Source organism: Scyliorhinus torazame, chromosome 15 (genome assembly GCF_047496885.1).
Source record: "Scyliorhinus torazame isolate Kashiwa2021f chromosome 15, sScyTor2.1, whole genome shotgun sequence".
Lineage (NCBI taxonomy): Eukaryota > Metazoa > Chordata > Chondrichthyes > Carcharhiniformes > Scyliorhinidae > Scyliorhinus > Scyliorhinus torazame.
The window spans coordinates 139095709-139115990 of NC_092721.1; the positions used below are offsets into that span (position 1 = coordinate 139095709).

At 46.1% G+C, this 20282-nt stretch overlaps 1 protein-coding gene across 5 annotated transcripts in view; it reads left to right on the forward strand.

Annotated features, from left to right (window-relative positions):
• zmym2 (zinc finger, MYM-type 2) overlaps nt 1–20282 on the forward strand; it is a 237603-nt gene that overhangs the window by 19562 nt on the left and 197759 nt on the right. The gene's annotated exons all lie outside the window — the stretch shown is intronic.

Consider the following 20282-nt stretch of genomic DNA (forward strand, 5'->3'; position numbering starts at 1 on the left):
GCATTTCTGAGACACCTGTGAGCTATCACTTCTGTGTCTCCTAAAGGAAGAACTTTAACATTGGTTAAGTGATTGGCCCATACTTTGTTTAAATCGGTGCTAATGAAAAACAGCTGCATTTGTCATCCATTTTGCAGGGGTGGGAATGGGGAGCAGCTGGGATACAGTTGTGGCTTGTGAAAGCGCTTGTCATAAAGGCAATTAAAACTTAATCGCAGCTGTGTGTAAGTTAGGATATTAATTTTTTTTTTTTGTCTAGCTTGGTAATGTCACTGCAGAATTTTGAACACCAGTTTTTACAACTGTTCAATGGCATGGACATTGTCTTCTTCCCTTCCCCCTTCTTTCTTCCCAAAATAGACAGAAGCTTGTTTTATGTGGGACTCTGTTTACATTTATGTCTGATGTGACCAAACAGCTTAAAAATTAGTGGTTGTATTCAGAATGGCTGGATATTTAAAAATTCATCAATCAATTTGGGTGATATTTGGTGCAGAGAGTTGAGAAGAGGGGCTAATTAGATCAGTGCAGGCAGAGATCGAATGGTAGTCAGGAAACATGCTTATCGAGTACATGTCAGAACAGACCGTCTTGTTGGGAGGCAGCATGGGGTGATCGCATATGTTAATGTTGCCCAGTGAATGGCTTCCATGTAGTGTTGGGGAATGAGTGCAATCATGTAAATTATAGTTGAGTTGGGGTAACACGCACAAATTTGATAGGTTATCCTTGAGCAGTCTTCCTTAATGAAGGTGGATGTCTCCAAAAAGATGCATTGTTAGTTGAAATTCATTTAAGATTCAGCTCAAAGGCTCCATTTTCATCTTGTCACCAAGGGCAGGTGGTGGATGAGGCAAAAAACAACAATTAGTAGATGAAACCAGGCATAGGACTACACACCAAATTCAATTTAAAGGGTTCAAAAGAATCTATCAGTGTCACAAATAGACTTACTTTACCTCTGCATGAAGTTACTGTGAAAATCCCCTAGTTGCCACACTCCGACACCTGTTCGGGTACACTGAGAGAAAATTCAGAATGTTCAGTTTACCTGACAAGCACATCTTTCGGGACAGCCAGTATCACAACCTCCAAGCTCCCTAGGATCAGATTGGGAGAGTACCCCAAAGATGCGCTGGGGAACCCCTCTCGGAGCTTTCTAGGTAGGTTTGCACAGCAATTGCCCAAAAGTGCAAACTTTCCCAGAGCAATTGTCCTGCACTGGGAACCATCTAAAAATGTGATTTTTAAATTACAAACATTGTATGGTTCTGACAGGGTTGCACCAATAGTTAACCTGTAAATGTTAGAAGAATTAAAACCTCTTCTAATTCCTGGGTAACTATTGTTCAGATTCAGATCGAATCCCCAATGGACTCCTCCCCACCACCATGTGATATGAGTCTACTCCGAACACAGGACTCCTCTCTGCACCCTGCCCCTCGGCAACTTACAATTTTTCCCAATGCAAATTCCTATGCACTTACCTTAGATACTTGCACTTATCTCCTCCCAGGTCTGTCAATTATTGTTAAATTTCAATGGGACCTTTTAACCTATCTGGTTTATGGCAGCTAGTGGTGTTTTTTAAAAAGAAAGGGGCATGTGTCCTTCACTTCAAGGGAGTTGGACTTCTTCAGTGCTGGACCCTGGGGGTGCTCCGCATTGCCTGGATCCCACCCGACCAGTTTTCCTTGATGTATATTTTAATTACGTAGACATGACTAAGGACACCACTTCTAAGTATTGTAAACCGTGAGGGTGGTGATGGACTTCAAGACTACATAGCCTTGTGGAATGGGCAGATATGTGACAAGTGAAATTTAACATGGAGAAATACAGAGTGATACATTTTTCTTAGAAGATCAAGGAGAGGCACTTTCAACCAAAGGGTACAGTTCAATGGGGGAAGTTAAGGAACATAACGTTGAAGGTGCAGGGCAGGTTGAGAAAGCCGTGTAAAAAGCATATGGGATACTGGGCTTTAAATTAGAGGCATAGAGCATGAAACAACAAAGTTATAGGAATTAGGAGCAGAAGTATGCAATTTCGCCTTTTGAGCCTGCTCCGCCATTTAATCAGATCATGGCTGATCTCATGCTGTTCTCAAATCCACCTCTTGCTTGTTCCCATATCTGTTTAATCCATTTTAAAATCAGAAATATATTTATCTCCTTCTTGAAACCACTTACTAGCAGCGGCGACTAGGGGCTTTTCACAGTAACTTCATTTGAAGCCTACTTGTGACAAAACGCGATTTTCATTTCATTAATGATTTAGACTCCACCGCACTATGGGACAGCAAGTTCCACAAATTCACCCCACCCTCTGCAAGTAGTTCCTCTTGATCTGTTTTAAATCTACAACCTTTCAACCTATATCTGTGACCTCTCGTTCTAGATTGCTCCATAAGGGGGAACATTTGGTCTACGATTACTTTATCAATCCCTTTTTAGTATTTTATATATCTCGATCAGTTTCCTTCTCATCCTTCTAAACCCCAGCGGGTATAAACCCAAATAGAACATTACAGCGCAGTACCAGGCCCTTTGGCCCTCGATGTTGCGCCGACCTGTGAAACCACTCTAAAGCCCATCTACACTATTCCCTTATCGTCCATGTGTCTATCCAATGACCATTTGAATGCCCTTAGTGTTGGCGAGTCCACTACTGTTGCAGGCAGGGCATTCCACGCCCTTACTACTCTCTGAGTAAAGAACCTACCTCTGACATCTGTCTTATATCTATCTCCCCTCAATTTAAAGCTATGTCCCCTCGTGCTAGACATCACCATCCGAGGAAAAAGGCTCACACTGTCCACCCTATCTAATCCTCTGATCGTCTTGTATGCCTCAATTAAGTCACCTCTTAACCTTCTTCTCTCTAACGAAAACAGCCTCAAGTGCCTCAGCCTTTCCTCATAAGATCTTCCCTCCATACCAGGCAACATTCTGGTAAATCTCTTCTGCACCCTTTCCAATGCTTCCACATCCTTCCTATAATGCGACGACCAGAATTGCACGAATACTCCAAATGTGGCCGCACCAGAGTTTTGTACAGCTGCAACATGACCTTGTGGCTCCGAAACTCAATCCCTCTACCAATAAAAGCTAACACACCATACGCTTTCTGAACAATCCTCTCAACGTGATGTTCAATCTCCACCCTCGCATCCCAGAATCAATCTAGTGAACCTCCTCTGAACTACTTGGTCTCAACAACACGCTATACAATTGCAACAGCGCTTCTCTACTTTTATATATTCCAGACCTTTTGCAATAAACGCTAAAATTTCAGTTGCCTTTTTTATACATGGCACTTCTAAAGGATGGGTTTGAACTCTACTAGATGTCTGTGTCCAATTCTGTGAACTGCGCATTTGGGGGATGTGAAGGCTTGAGAGGATGTAGAAAATATTTGAGAATGGTTCTAGGGATGAGGGACTTGAGTTACATCAGTAGATTGAGTAAGTTGGAGTATTCTCTTCAGAGAAGAAAAGATTGAGAGGAGAGTTGATAAGAGTTTTTAAAATCAAGAGAGTATAGGCCGAGTAGACGGAGGAACTATTCCCTTGGGTCGAGGGATTGAGAACCAGAGAACACACATTTACGTTGGTAGACAAAAGAAACCAGGTTGACGGGAAAAATATTTTTTGTGCAATGAGTGGTTATTGTTTGCAATGCACTGCCTGTGAGGGTGGAGGAATTATGGCTTTCAAGATGGAATTGGATAAGCATGAAAAGATAAACTGGCAGGGTTTTGGGCAATGGATAAGGGAATGGAACTTGCTGAATTGCTCTTGCTGAGAGTCGGCACAGGCAATGTTTAAAATTGAAATCCGCCTTTAAGCGTCAACATCTGCAGACTTGACTAGCTGACGCTTGTATAGTTGCAGATTCCTCATTAAAACATAAGAATTTTTGTACATTTGAGTGCAATGTTGTGACATTTGTAGCATTTTTTTGAGGCACTCGCAGTAACTGTCTCCATTATTCCTCAGTTGTGACCGCGCAAATCATTTTAGCAGGAGAACCGTGGCAGCAGAACTATTACTGTTTGTGTGTAATGCTTAGGATTTTTCCCATCTACCTCCCATACCTCAATTATATTTTTGAACGGTTCCACTCAACATGTGGGTGATTATTTATCAAAGGGTCAGCTTTGTATCCATACCTGAAATTGTTAAATATCTTTAATTATCAGGCTGTTTAAAACTTTAAAAAAGATTAACGTCAAAACTCGTTGGTCATGAGCAAAACCTAATCAAACTAAGGTGTTAACCCGTAATTCAAATATTTATCTTGTATAATCCTTAATGGTTTTAACACTGGATAATGATCCAAATATTGATGCTGTTCTTTTCACTGCTTGTGCATATGGAGAATAGTAGATATTGAAAAGCAATTACAAAGTGGTAATTTAATGAGAAATTCAGGTTGTGTCTTGAACTGAGAATGAAGCTGAAATTTCCAATTTCCATTTGACCTTCAATAATTTCCATTATTTAATGTTGTAAATTCCGTTTGTATTATAGTAATACATAAAATTTAGTGTATATTTATTTTATGCCAGCGCAAAACCATGCAATCACCATATGTTGATTGGATGTTGTGATGGTGTATATTATTTACACAAGGGAATTAATTGAAGACTTGCAAAAATTATGCAACTGTTCGCAGTTAAAAGTGTGGACCGTACATCATTAATCAGCTTCAGATAGATTCATGAAGTGTAGAAAGCCATCACCTTGATGCATACAGTTCCTAATTGAGGATAAGAAGGGTCATTAAGAGGACTGTGAACAATAAAAAAAGCTTGTAAAAATAATTATAACCTGCTTGAAATCATTTATATTTCCTTCAATGTTCTGTACATTAGTTCAGGATTGTCTGGCCTATTGTCATAGCGATAATATCTGTTGGCTACATATGATTAAAGCACTTTCGGGTCGCATAGAATTCTGAGTAAGCCTCTTAAACATTTTATTTTCCTATAAAAAGTTTCCACATGTATTTAGAAATGCATTCAGAAGCTTATAAGCCATGTGAATTTTGGTAATACTGTGTGCCATGTTTTATCGTTTAAAAATTCAGCATGCTAACGTCTATGCCCCAAACTGGGATGACGTGGAATTCATGAAACGCATGCTGGGTAAAATCCCAGACTTTGACTCACATAATTTGATCATGGAGGATGACTTTAACACAGTCATTGGACCGGTCAAAGTCCAGGTCAGGAAAGCGACCAGCAGTGGCTAAGGAACTGAGGGGTTTCATGGAACAGGTAGGGGGTGTAGACCCATGGAGATTCGCTCGGCCGAGGTCGAAGGACTTCTCTTTTTTTTTTTCTCCCACGTTCTCAAAGTTTATTCTCGTATAGATTTTTTTGTTGTGAGCAGGGCATTAATCCCAAGGGTGGAGGGGACGGAGTACTCAGCCATTGCAGTCTCTGACCATGCTCCTCACTGGGTGGACTTGCGACTTGGTGAAGAGAGAGGGCAGCGCCCACTCTGGAGGCTAGATGTGGAACTGCTAGCGGATGACGAGGTTTGTGGGCGGATAAATAGGAACATCCAAAACTACTTGGAAACAAATGATACGGGAAGGGAAAGGTAACAGCGACTACGGTTTGGGAGGCTCTGAAGGCAATTATCAGAGGGGAGTTAATTTCTATCAGATCCCAAAGGGAGACGAAAGAAAGCGGAGAGAGAGAGGCTAGTAGAGGAGATAATTAGAGGAGACAGGAGTTACGCGGAGACCCCCGAGATGGGGCTACTGAAGGAGTGCCGGAGACTGCAGGCGGAGTTTGATCTGCTGACCACCGGGAAAGCGGTAGCACAGCTGAGGAAGGTAAAAGGGACAGTCTGAGTATGGGGAGAAAGCGAGTAGAATGCTGGCGCATCAACTTCGTAGGAGAGAGGCGGCCAGGGAAATTGGGAGTTGGGGATAAGGAAGGTAACACGGTCTTGGACCCAGAGGAGGTGAACAAAGTCTTTAAGGAATTTTATGGTAAACTGTATGAGTCAGAACCCCCGGCGGGAGGGGAAGGGATGAGCAATTCATGGACCAAATGAGATTTGGAAGAGGATCTGGTGGAGGGAATGGGGGCCCCGATAGAGTTGGAGGTGATTGTTAAGGGCCTAGAGAGTATGCAGTCGGGCAAGGCCCCGGGGCCAGACTGCTATCCTGTAGAATTCTACAAGAAATTTTCGGAACTGTTGAGTCCACTTCTGCTAAGGACCTTTAACGAGGCTAAAGAGAGAGGAACCCTTCCCCAAAGAAAGCGGGAGAAAGATCCGCTACATTGTGGGTCTTACAGACCGATATCACTTTTGAACGTAGATGCCAAATTGCTCGCCAAGATTTTGGCCACTAGAATAGTGGACTGTGTTCCGGGGTGATAGGGGAGGATCAGACAGGCTTAGTTCAGAGCAGGCAACTGAACATTATTATGATGCCCTCAAAAGGAGGGGAGGCAGAAGTAGTGGCTGCGATGGATGCAGAGAAAGCCTTTGACCAGGTGGAATGGGAGTACCTGTGGGAAACGCTAAGAAGGTTTGGATTCGGTGAGGGATTCATAGGGTGGGTCAAACTACTTTATCAGGCCCCCGTAGCAAGTGTATGCACGAACAGGGTGAGGTCGGAGTATTTTAGGTTTCACCGAGGGACGAGGCAGGGGTGCCTCCCCGTTACTATTTGCCCTTGCAATGGAGTCGTCGGCCATAATGCTGAGAGCTTCAAAGAACTGGCAGGGGTTGGTTCGGGTGGGGAGGAGCATCGGGTCTCGCTCTACTCGGATGATCTCCTGTATATTTAGGTCATGCAGATTCTGAGGGACTTCGGTAATGTTTCGGGGTACAAATTAAACGAGAGGAAAAGCGAGATGTTCGTGGTCCAAGCTAAAGGGCAGGAGAAGAGACTGGGAGACCTTCAGCTTAAGATGGTAGAGAAGAGCTTTCGGTACCTAGGCATACAGGTGGCTCGAAACTGGGATGCCCTACACAAGCTTAACTTATCCCGGCTGGCAGAGCAGATGGAGGGGGACTTTAAAAGGTGGGGCATGCTCCCGCTTTCTCTAGCGGGGAGGGTACAGACTGTTAAGATGACGGTCCTCCCCAGATTTTTGTTTGTCTTCCAGTGCCTTCCCATCTTCATCCCGGCCAAAGGACCTGTACTGCGCTGTAATGTTCTATAGTGTAGCTGGGCTTTAGAGTGGTTTCACAGGTCGGCGCAACATCGAGGGCCGAAGGGCCTGTACTGCGCTGTAACATTCTATGTTCTAAGTCCTTCTTTAAGTGGGTGAACAAGATCATTTTGGGATTTGTATGGGCAAATAAGACCCCGCGAGTAAAGAGACTGTTTCTAGAGCGCAGTGTGGGGCGGGCTGGGGGTGCCGAATTTTTGGGGCTACTATTGGGTGGCTAATATAGCCATGATTAGGAAATGGGTGTTGGGGGAGGGGTTGACGTGGGAGCGGTTAGAGGCGGCGTCATACAAAGGCACCAGCTTAGTGGCACTCGTAACGGCACCTCTGCCGTTGTCGCCGGCGCTACTCAAGTCCGGTGGAGGCGGCGGCACTAAGGATCTGGGGTCAGTGGAGAAGGCACAGGGAGGTGGAAGGAGCCTCAGTTTGGACCTCGATACGCATCAATCAAAGATTTGTTCCGGGCAAGTTAGACGGAGGGTTTCAAAGCTGGCGTAGGGCAGGTATTAAAAGGCGGGGGGACCTGTTCATAGGGGACTTTTCCCAGCTTGAAGGTGCTGGAGGAGAAATTTAATCTACCCCTTGGAAATGCCTTCAGATACCTTCAGGTACGCGCCTTTCTGAATAAACAGGTGGTGACATTTCCGTTGCTACCCCCACGTAGAATACAGGATAGGGTGGTCCAAGGCACCTGGGTAGGGGAGGGGAAGGTGTCGGACATCTACCAAGAACTACAGGAGGCGGAGGAAGCCCCAGTGGTGGAACTTAAGGGCAAGTGGGAGGAGGGGCTAGGTGGGGAGCTACATGCGGGCCTGTGGGCTGATGCCCTAAGCAGGGTTAATTCCTCCTCATCATGTGCCAGGCTTAGCTTAATTCAGTTTAAGGTGGTCCATCGGGCACACATGACGGCAGCGAGAATGAGCAAGTTCTTTGGGGTTGATAATAGATGTACGTGATGTGCGGGGAAGCCCAGCGAACCATGTCCATATGTTCTGGGCATGTCTGGCTCTCAGAAGATTCTGGCAGGGATTCGCTAAGGCGATGTCCAAGATCCTAAACGCGGGTGGTGCCGAGTCCAGAGATAGCGATCTTTGATGTGTCAGACGATCCGGGAGTTCAGGAAGCGAAAGAGGCCGAGGTTTTGGCCTTTGCCTCCCTGGTAGCCCGGAGACGGATCCTTTTTTAATGTGGAGAGACTCGAAACCCCCGAGTATCGAGACCTGGGTTGGTGACATGGGTGGATTTCTCAGTCTTGAGAAAATAAAGTTTGCCTTGAGAGGGTCCATGATGGGGTTCTCTCGGAGGTGGCAGCCGTTCCTCGACTTTCTAGGACAGCATTAAAATGTCAGCAGCAGCAGCAATCCGGGGGGGGGGGGGGGGGCGGAAATGTTCACTTGCTGCATATTCGTTTTTTAAAAATTATTATATAATGTTAACGTTCACCTTGTTTTGTTAAATGTTGCTAATGGTTATGTAAAAATTTTGTTTCGATTTAAAAACATTTTTTTAAATTCAGCATGCTCAATGACTCCTTGCATTGAAAATTCAAGCACCAGGCATGGCCCTGGCTACTTTGTCTGTGATGTTTTCTCTCTGCAAGTTTTGTTTGTTCTAGTCTAGAGGGCACAGTCTTAGAATAAAGGGTTTACCAATTTAAGACTTGAGATGAGGAGGAATTAGTTCTCTTGAGGGTTGTCTTTGGAACTCCTTGCCACAGAGAGCTGTGGGGGAAGAGTTCTTGTGCATATTTAAGGCTGTGATGGATATGTTCTTGATCAGTAAGGGAATCAAGAGTTATGGGGAAATGGCAGGAAAGTGGGCATAATGAATGTTGGACCAGCCATGATTCTTATTGAATGACAGAGCAGGCTCGAGGGGGCGAACAGCCTCCTGCTGTTCCTATTTTGTACGGTCTCACTTGATAAAACAGTACCCCTCCACGTTGAACTTCACCTGGAGAAAGCACTTGTAGTAAGGCATAAAATGTACTCTGGTTACCATGTACCTTGATAAAATCAGGGGGGTGGGGGGATTGGAAGTTATGTCGTCGCACCCAGCACTGTGTTGTGCAGTGCTACCACTGTGCTAAATGGAATAGACTCCGGACAGGTCTCGTAGTTGAAAACCGGGCATCAATGAGGTGCTGGGCCATCAGCAACAGCAGAATTGTATGTAACCACAATCTGTAATTTAATGGCATAACCTGTTTTTCACTCTGCCATTGCCATCTACACCTTCCAAACCTGCAGCACCTGGAAAAAGGGACAACAGATGTGTGGGAACATGACCACCATCAAATTGTCTTCCCAAACTCCCACCGTCCAGACCTGGAACTATATTGCTATTCCTTTGACGCGAGGTCCAAATTCTGGAACGCCCTCCCTAAGCACTGGATGTTTGTACCTCCAATCACATGGAATGCAGCAGGTGACTCATCACCACCACCTCAAGTACAATAAATGCTGGTCTTGTGACCAGTGAGGATCACATCCCAAGAGAATGTCTTTGAAAAAAAAGCATGCTCTTTATCTTAATAAATGCTTCTTGATTTCACTCCTCATGTGACCCAACTAAGATGATGCCTTCTTGTTCAAGATTTTGTCTTTTCCCCCTCTAAATCCAATCTATTTTCATATCTGCTTTTTCCCAATTCATAAATCAAGTTAAGGAGAGTTTTTTTTTGTGATTCTTTTTTTTTTATTAAATATTTTATTGAAAATTTTTGGTCAACCAACACAGTACATTGTGCATCCTTTACACAATATTATAACAACACAAATAACAATGACCTATTTTATAAACAAAAAATGAATAAATAATAAATAACAAAAATGAAAACTAGCCCTAATTGGCAACTGCCTTGTCACAAGTAACACTCTCCAAAAATATAATTTAACAGTCCAATATATAATTATCTGTAGCAACGACCTATACATACTATACAGTATATATTAACAACCCTGAGAGTCCTGGTTCCTCCTCCTCCCCGATCCTGGGCTGCTGCTGCTGTCTTCTTTTTCCCATTCCGTCTATCTTTCTGCGAGGTATTCGACGAACGGTTGCCACCGCCTGGTGAACCCTTGAGCCGACCCCCTTAGGACGAACTTAATCCGCTCTAGCTTTATAAACCCCGCCATGTCATTTATCCAGGTCTCCACCCCCGGGGGCTTGGCTTCTTTCCACATTAGCAATATCCTGCGCCGGGCTACTAGGGACGCAAAGGCCAAAACATCGGCCTCTCTCGCCTCCTGCACTCCCGGCTCTTGTGCAACCCCAAATATAGCCAACCCCCAGCTTGGTTCGACCCGGACTCCTACTACTTTTGAAAGCACCTTTGTCACCCCCATCCAAAACCCCTGTAGTGCCGGGCATGACCAAAACATATGGGTATGATTCGCGGGGCTTCTCGAGCACCTCGCACACCTATCCTCCACCCCAAAAAATTTACTGAGCCGTGCTCCAGTCATATGTGCCCTGTGTAATACCTTAAACTGAATCAGGCTTAGCCTGGCACATGAGGACGACGAGTTTACCCTGCTTAGGGCATCTGCCCACAGCCCCTCCTCGATCTCCTCCCCCAGCTCTTCTTCCCATTTCCCTTTTAGTTCATCTACCATAGTCTCCCCTTCGTCCCTCATTTCCCTATATATATCTGACACCTTACCATCCCCCACCCATGTCTTTGAGATCACTCTGTCCTGCACCTCTTTTGTCGGGAGCTGCGGGAATTCCCTCACCTGTTGCCTCGCAAAAGCCCTCAGTTGCATATACCTGAATGCATTCCCTTGGGGCAACCCATATTTCTCGGTCAGCGCTCCCAGACTCGCGAACTTCCCATCCACAAACAGATCTTTCAGTTGCGTTATTCCTGCTCTTTGCCACATTCCATATCCCCCATCCATTCCCCCCGGGGCAAACCTATGGTTGTTTCTTATCGGGGACCCCCCCCCAAGGCTCCAGTCTTTCCCCGATGCCGTCTCCACTGTCCCCAAATCTTCAGTGTAGCCACCACCACCGGGCTTGTGGTGTAGTTCCTCGGTGAGAACGGCAATGGGGCTGTCACCATAGCCTGTAGGCTAGTCCCCCTACAGGACGCCCTCTCTAATCTCTTCCACGCCGCTCCCTTCTCTCCCATCCACTTACTCACCATTGAAATATTAGCGGCCCAATAATACTCACTTAGGCTCGGTAGTGCCAGCCCCCCCCTATCCCTGCTACGCTGTAAGAATCCCTTCCTCACTCTCGGGGTCTTCCCGGCCCACACAAAACCCATGATGCTCTTTTCAATCCTTTTAAAAAAAGCCTTTGTAATCACCACCAGGAGGCACTGAAACACAAAGAGGAATCTCGGGAGGACCACCATCTTAACCGCCTGCACCCTCCCTGCCATTGACAGGGATACCATATCCCATCTCTTGAAATCCTCCTCCATCTGTTCCACCAACCGCGTTAAATTTAACCTATGCAATGTGCCCCAATTCTTAGCTATCTGGATCCCCAGGTAACGAAAGTCCCTTGTTACCTTCCTCAACGGTAGGTCCTCTATTTCTCTACTCTGCTCCCCTGGATGCACCACAAACAACTCACTTTTCCCCATGTTCAATTTATACCCTGAAAAATCCCCAAACTCCCCAAGTATCCGCATTATTTCTGGCATCCCCTCCGCCGGGTCCGCCACGTATAGTAGCAAATCGTCCGCATACAAAGATACCCGGTGCTCTTCTCCTCCCCTAAGTACTCCCCTCCACTTCTTGGAACCCCTCAACGCTATCGCCAGGGGCTCAATCGCCAGTGCAAACAATAATGGGGACAGAGGGCATCCCTGCCTTGTCCCTCTATGGAGCCGAAAATATGCAGATCCCCGTCCATTCGTGACCACGCTCGCCACTGGGGCCCTATACAACAGCTGCACCCATCTAACATACCCCTCTCCAAAACCAAATCTCCTCAACACCTCCCACAAATAATCCCACTCCACTCTATCAAATGCTTTCTCGGCATCCATCGCCACTACTATCTCCGTTTCTCCCTCTGGTGGGGCCATCATCATTACCCCTAACAACCTCCGTATATTCGTGTTCAGCTGTCTCCCCTTCACAAACCCAGTTTGGTCCTCGTGGACCACCCCCGGGACACATTCCTCTATTCTCATTGCCATTACCTTGGCCAGGACCTTGGCATCTACATTTAGGAGGGAAATAGGCCTATAGGACCTGCATTGTAGCGGGTCCTTTTCCTTCTTTAAGAGAAGCGATATCGTTGCTTCAGACATAGTCGGGGGCAGTTGTCCCCTTTCCTTTGCCTCATTAAAGGTCCTCGTCAGTACCGGGGCGAGCAAGTCCACATATTTTCTATAGAATTCGACTGGGAATCCATCCGGTCCCGGGGCCTTTCCCGCCTGCATGCTCCTAATTCCTTTCACCACTTCTTCTACCTCGATCTGTGCTCCCAGTCCCACCCTTTCCTGCTCTTCCACCTTGGGAAATTCCAGCCGATCCAAGAAGCCCATCATTCTCTCCCTCCCATCCGGGGGTTGAGCTTTGTATAATTTTTTATAAAATGACTTGAACACTCCATTCACTCTCTCCGCTCCCCGCTCCATCTCTCCTTCCTCATCCCTCACTCCCCCTATTTCCCTCGCTGCTCCCCTTTTCCTCAATTGGTGTGCCAGCAACCTGCTCGCCTTCTCCCCATATTCGTACTGTACACCCTGTGCCTTCCTCCATTGTGCCTCTGCAGTGCCTGTAGTCAGCAAGTCAAATTCTACATGTAGCCTTTGCCTTTCCCTGTACAGTCCCTCCTCCGGTGCTTCCGCATATTGTCTGTCCACCCTCAAAAGTTCTTGCAGCAACCGCTCCCGTTCCTTACTCTCCTGCTTCCCTTTATGTGCCCTTATTGATATCAGCTCCCCTCTAACCACCGCCTTCAACGCCTCCCAGACCACTCCCACCTGGACCTCCCCATTATCATTGAGTTCCAAGTACTTTTCAATGCACCCCCTCACCCTTAGACACACCCCCTCATCTGCCATTAGTCCCATGTCCATTCTCCAGGGTGGGCGCCCTCCTGTTTCCTCCCCTATCTCCAAGTCCACCCAGTGTGGAGCGTGATCCGAACTGGCTATAGCCGTATACTCCGTTCCCCTCACCTTCGGGATCAGTGCCCTACCCAGCACAAAAAAGTCTATTCGTGAGTAGACTTTATGGACATAGGAGAAAAACGAGAACTCCTTACTCCTAGGTCTGCTAAATCTCCACGGGTCTACACCTCCCATCTGCTCCATAAAATCTTTAAGTACCTTGGCTGCTGCCGGCCTCCTTCCAGTCCTGGACTTCGACCTATCCAGCCCTGGTTCCAACACCGTATTAAAATCTCCCCCCATTATCAGCTTTCCCATCTCTAGGTCCGGAATGCGTCCTAGCATCCGCCTCATAAAATTGGCATCATCCCAGTTCGGGGCATATACGTTTACCAAAACCACCGTCTCCCCCTGTAGTTTGCCACTCACCATCACGTATCTGCCCCCGTTATCCGCCACTATAGTCTTTGCCTCGAACATTACCCGCTTCCCCACTAATATAGCCACCCCCCTGTTTTTCGCATCTAGCCCCGAATGGAACACCTGCCCCACCCATCCTTTGCGTAGCCTAACCTGGTCTATCAGTTTCAGGTGCGTTTCCTGTAACATAACCACATCTGCCTTAAGTTTCTTAAGGTGTGCGAGTACCCGTGCCCTCCTTATCGGCCCGTTCAGCCCTCTCACGTTCCACGTGATCAGCCGAGTTGGGGGGCTTCCTACCCCCCCCCCCCTTGTCGATTAGCCATCACCTTTTTCCAGCTCCTCACCCGGTTCCCACGCAGCTGTATCTCCCCCAGGCTGTGCCCCCCCGCCCATCCTCTCCCATACCAGCTCCCCCCTCTCCCCAGCAGCAGCAACCCAGTAATTCCCCCCTCCCACCCCCCCCGCTAGATCCCCCGCTAGCGTAATTACTCCCCCCATGTTGCTCCCAGAAGTCAGCAAACTCTGGCTGACCTCTGCTTCCCCCCCGTGACCTCGGCTCGCACCGTGCGACGCCCCCTCCTTCCTGCTTCTCTATTCCCGCCATGATTATCATAGCGCGGGAACCAAGCCCGCGCTTCTCCCTTGGCCCCGCCCCCAATGGCCAACGCCCCATCTCCTCCACCTCCCCTCCTCCCCCCATCACCACCTGTGGGAGAGAGAAAAGTTACCGCATCGCAGGATTAGTACATAAAACCCCTCTTTGCCCCCCACATTCGCCCCACCACTTTGTTCAAACGTTCTTTCTAATAACCCGCTCATTCCAGTTTTTCTTCCAAAATAAAAGTCCACGCTTCATCCGCCGTCTCAAAGTAGTGGTGCCTCCCTCGATATGTGACCCACAGTCTTGCCGGTTGCAGCATTCCAAATTTTATCATCTTTTTATGAAGCACCGCCTTGGCCCGATTAAAGCTCGCCCTCCTTCTCGCCACCTCCGCACTCCAGTCTTGATATACGCGGATCACCGCGTTCTCCCATTTACTACTCCGAGTTTTCTTCGCCCATCTAAGGACCATTTCTCTATCCTTAAAACGGAGGAATCTCACCACTATGGCTCTGGGAATTTCTCCTGCTCTCGGTCCTCGCGCCATCACTCGGTATGCTCCCTCCACCTCCAACGGACCTGCCGGGGCCTCCGCTCCCATTAACGAGTGCAGCATCGTGCTCACATATGCCCCGACGTCCGCTCCCTCCACACCTTCAGGAAGACCAAGAATCCTCAGGTTGTTCCTCCTTGCGTTGTTTTCCAGTGCCTCCAACCTTTCCACACATCGTTTCTGATGTGCCTCCTGCGTCTCCGTCTTCACCACCAGGCCCTGTATATCGTCCTCATTCTCGGCTGCCTTTGCCTTCACGACCCGAAGCTCCCGCTCCTGGGTCTTTTGTTCCTCCTTTAGCCCTTCGATCGCCTGTAGTATCGGGGCCAACAGCTCTTTCTTCATTTCCTTTTTGATCTCTTCCACACAGCATTTCAAGAACTCTTGTTGTTCAGTGCCCCATGTTAAACTGCCACCTTCCGACGCCATCTTGGTTTTTGCTTGCCTTCCTTGCCGCTGTTCTAAAGGATCCACTGCAATCTGGCCACTTCCCTCTCCTTTTTCCATCCGTATCCAGGAGGGATTCCCTTCTGGTTTACCGCACAGTGTTTTTAGTCGTCAAAATTGCCGTTGGGGCTCCTATCAAGAGCCCAAAAGTCCGTTTCACAGGGAGCTGCCGAAATGTGCGACTCAGCTGGTCATCGCCGCACCCGGAAGTCAAGTTAAGGAGAGTTGATAGTGACATTCACCAAGATCCCAGATAAATCTGCTGCTTTGCTGTGTTGTTACGAGTGCTTATTTCCAGCAACTTGTCAGTTCCAAAACTTTTTGTCCTGTGAGTGCAGGGAAAAGTCTTATTAACAGTGCACACTGAACAAAGAACAAAGAAATGTACAGCACAGGAACAGGCCCTTCGGCCCTCCAAGCCCGTGCCGACCATGCTGCCCGACTAAACTACAATCTTCTACACTTCCTGGGTCCGTATCCCTCTATTCCCATCCTATTCATGTATTTGTCAAGATGCCCCTTAAATGTCACTATTGTCCCTGCTTCCACCACCTCCGCTAGCGAGTTCCAGGCACCCACTACCCTCTGCGTAAAAAACTTGCCTCGTACATCTACTCTAAACCTTGCCCCTCTCACCTTAAACCTATGCCCCCTAGTAATTGACCCCTCTACCCTGGGGAAAAGCCTCTGACTATCCACTCTGTCTATGCCCCTCATAATTTTGTAGACCTCTATCAGGTCTCCCCTCAACCTCCTTCGTTCCAGTGACAACAAACCGAGTTTATTCAACCGCTCCTCATAGCTAATGCCCTCCATACCAGGCAACATTCTAGTAAATCTCTTCTGCACCCTCTCTAAAGCCTCCACATCCTTCTGGTAGTGTGGCGACCAGAATTGAACACTATACTCCAAGGGTGGCCTAACTAAGGTTCTATACAGCTGCAACATGACTTGCCAATTCTTATACTCAATGCCCCGGCCAATAAAGGCAAGCATGCCGTATGCCTTCTTGACTACCTTCTCCACCTGTGTTGCCCCTTTCAATGACCTGTGGACCTGTACTCCTAGATCTCTTTGACTTTCAATACTCTTGAGGGTTCTACCATTCACTGTATATTCCCTACCTGCATTAGACCTTCCAGAATGCATTACCTCACATTTGTCCGGATTAAACTCCATCTGCCATCTCTCCGCCCAAGTCTCCAAACAATCTAAATCCTGCTGTATCCTCCGACAGTCCTCATCGCTATCCTCCAAATCATTTATATATACTACAAAGAGCAAAGGTCCCAGCACTGATCCCTGTGGAACACCACTGGTCACAGCCCTCCAATGAGAAAAGCATCCTTCCATTGCTACTCTCTGCCTTCTATGGCCTAGCCAGTTCTGTATCCACCTTGCCAGCTCACCCCTGATCCCGTGTGACTTCACCTTTTGTACTAGTCTACCATGAGGGACCGTGTCAAAGGCCTTACTGATGTCCATATAGACAACATCCACTGCCCTACCTGCATCAATCATCTTAGTGACCTCCTCAAAAAACTATCAAGTTAGTGAGACACGACGTCCCCTTCACAAAACCGTGCTGCCTCTCACTAATACGTCCACTTGCTTCCAAATGGGAGTAGATCCTGTCTCGAAGAATTCTCTCCAGTAATTTCCCTACCACTGAAGTAAGGCTCGTCGGCCTGTAGTTCCCGGGATTATCCTTGCTACCCTTCTTAAACAGAGGAACAACATTGGCTATTCTCCAGTCCTCCGGGACATCCCCTGAAGACAGCGAGGATCCAAAGATTTCTGTCAAGGCCTCAGCAATTTCCTCTCCAGCCTCCTTCAGTATTCTGGGGTAGATCCCATCAGGCCCTGGGGACTTATCTACCTTAATATTTTTTAAGACACCCAACACCTCGTCTTTTTGGATCACAATGTGACCCAGGCTATCTACACACCCTTCTCCAGACTCAACATCTACCAATTTCTTCTCTTTGGTGAATACTGCGAGATGTCCCTCACCAGTGTGATTTTGAGCAATTGTTCTTCAAATAGGACATTGAGAAGAAGGACTGGAAAAATTCTGTTCGTGTCTTGATTAGCTCTACAGTAGAACTTGTCTTGCTGCCTATAGTAAATTCCCCTTGTTCAGGCTGAAGCTCCTTTTTATAGAATTAAACATTTTGTACATGGAATCTTAATTAAATATTATTTTAAATAATTAACCTATGGTGACAGAACTGATGTACAGATGAACACTATCTCCACTAGAACATAGGCTCACTTCAGTGAACTTCCATACCCTTGCCCTATTTTATGGGTAGAATTCTTAGACATTTCTTGTCTAAAACACATTCCTGTGTATTAAATAATCTAATAGCCGGTTGTGAGCCTCAGGAGATGTTTACTTTCACATTATGGAAAAGTACTTCAGGGTCAGCATATATACACTGCTAAAATTATTTTCTGCATCTTCCTAAAGCGTGGTGCCCAGAATTGGACACACTATTCCAGTTGAAGCCAAACTAATGTTTCAGAAAGGTTCCCCATAACATCCTTGCTTTTGCATTCTATGCCTCTATAGAACTCAGGATCCCGTCTGGTTTATTAACAAATTTCTCAACCCATCCTGCCATCTTCAACAGATGATGCACTATTACCCGCAGGCCCCTCTGCTCTGGACTCACTTTTAAAATGTTGCCCTTATTTTATATTCTTCCCTCACCCTCACCCCCACCCCTACCAAAATGTATCACTTCACACTTTTAAAAATAAATTTAGGGTCCCCAATTCATTTTTTCCAATTAAGGGTCAATTCAGCGAGGCCAATCCACCTACCCTGCACATCTTTGGGTTGTGGGGGCCAAACCCACTCAAACACTGGGAGAATGTGCAAACTCCACACAGACAGTGACCCAGGGCCGGGATCAAACCTGGGACCTCGGTGCCGTGAGGCAGCAGTGCCATCCACTGTGCCACCATACTGCCCTCACTTCACACTTCTACATTAAAATTCATCTGTCGCATATTCACCCATTCCACTTTGACATCCTCTTGAAGTCTGCCTTATCCTCCTCACTTCACAATATTGCTAAGCGTCAAGCAAATCTTGATTTTATGCCCAGCACACCAAAGCAATGGTCCTAATGCTGATCTCTGGGAACCCCACTATATATCTTCCCCCAATATGAAAAACAACCATTCATCACGACTGTTTCCTGTCTCTGAACCAATTTCAAATCTGTGCTGCCATTGTCCCTTTTATTTCATGGGCTTCAAATTTCCAGAAAACTTGTTACATGGCACTTCATCAAATGCCTCTTGAAAGTCCATGTACACCACATTAACCAATTATCCTCATTATCCCTCTCTTACCGTCTCAAAAAAAAACTGAGGGAAGTTTGTTGAATACCATTTGGCCGTAACAAACCTGTGTTGGTTTTCTTGAATTAATCCAAATTTGTCCCAAGTGACTGTTAATATCCCAGACTTTTGATTCGAAAAGCTTTCCCGCCAGCCAGGTTAAACTGACTGACCTGTAGTTGCTGGGTGTATTCTTGTATCCATTTTTGAACAAAAATACAACATTTGCAATTCTCCAGTCCACTAACACCACCCCTGTATCTAGGGAAGATTATGGCCAGTGTCCCAGCACATTCTCTCCTTATTTCCCTTTGTATACTCAGATGTATTTGACAGATATTTTCAAGGTATTAAGGGAAACTGTGAAGAGGTTCCTGGGAGCGACTATTTTTGTATTACAAGGAGTTTTGAACTTGGGGATACCTTCATACGATTTTAGCCGGGACTTCAAGGCGTGTAGTTAGGAGACACTCTACAGGCAAATGGTGATAGAAGTTTGGAACTGTCTTCCACAAATGGAATTAGAAACTGGGTCAGTTTTCACTTTAAATCTGAGATTGCAAAGTTTATTTTTAATTTCTGAATATGGGGTAAAGGTGGGTACCTGGGGTTTACTCCTAGATCAGCCACAATATCATTGAATGACAAAACCGACTCAAGGGGCTAAGTGGCCCTGAGTATTCATCTTGTGGTTAAAAATCCATTGTAACATACCTTAAAGTTAATTGTCATTTGAAAAGTTTCCTGTTTAAATTAAAACCAATATGCGTAATGAGACTTCAAATACCTAATGGTAAACTTTTTTTATCTTTGGTCACTTAAGTCTGTACCATGGAGATTAAAAACTCTAAATTATTTTTATCATTACCTGATTTGATTTATTATTGTCACATGTATTAGTATACAGTGAAAAGTATTGTTTCTTGCTGTACAAACAATGCGTACCGTACATGGGGAAGGAAGGAGAGACTGCAGAATATAATGTTACAGTTATAGGTAGGTCCATTCAAAAATCTGAGTTTAAAACCGTTAGAATGAAGTTTTAGAAGCATAGAACGAGAGTAAAAGATAGAATTAGAGGGTATGCTGGGCACAGCTTGCAAGAAGTCGCCTCCCTCTGGCGCCATCTTGGATTTTTATTTTTTGCAAGGATTTTTACTTTGCAAGGATTTCAAGCGTTAAGTACTAACCAACAGATTTGGTGCTTTGATCTCGACTTCATCCACCAATGAGGCTGCAAATCCAAGAAAAGCCCATTGCAAACCTTGAGACCCACATATCTCAAAAGGGACAAATCAGCAAGTGCAAATAGAGCTAAATTTCTTGACTTTGTGAATAAAGTGGTCAGGGCCTGTTGACCCGACATGCAGTATTTATTCGTTATCCTGGTGAGAAAATACATTTAGAAGACGTTTACATCTGTAAACATGCAGTCCTTCCCACCTAATGTTTCTTTTCAAAAATGTTTGCCTATTCAAGAGTAAATATTTTCTCTAGATTATTGGTTCGATTACTGTAATTGAGAGAGTATAATACCACTGTTCCTTCACACCTCCCTCCACCTAACACCTTTTGCTTTTGGCTTGTTCTAATGTTTTATTCACTATGCAATTAAACTGACA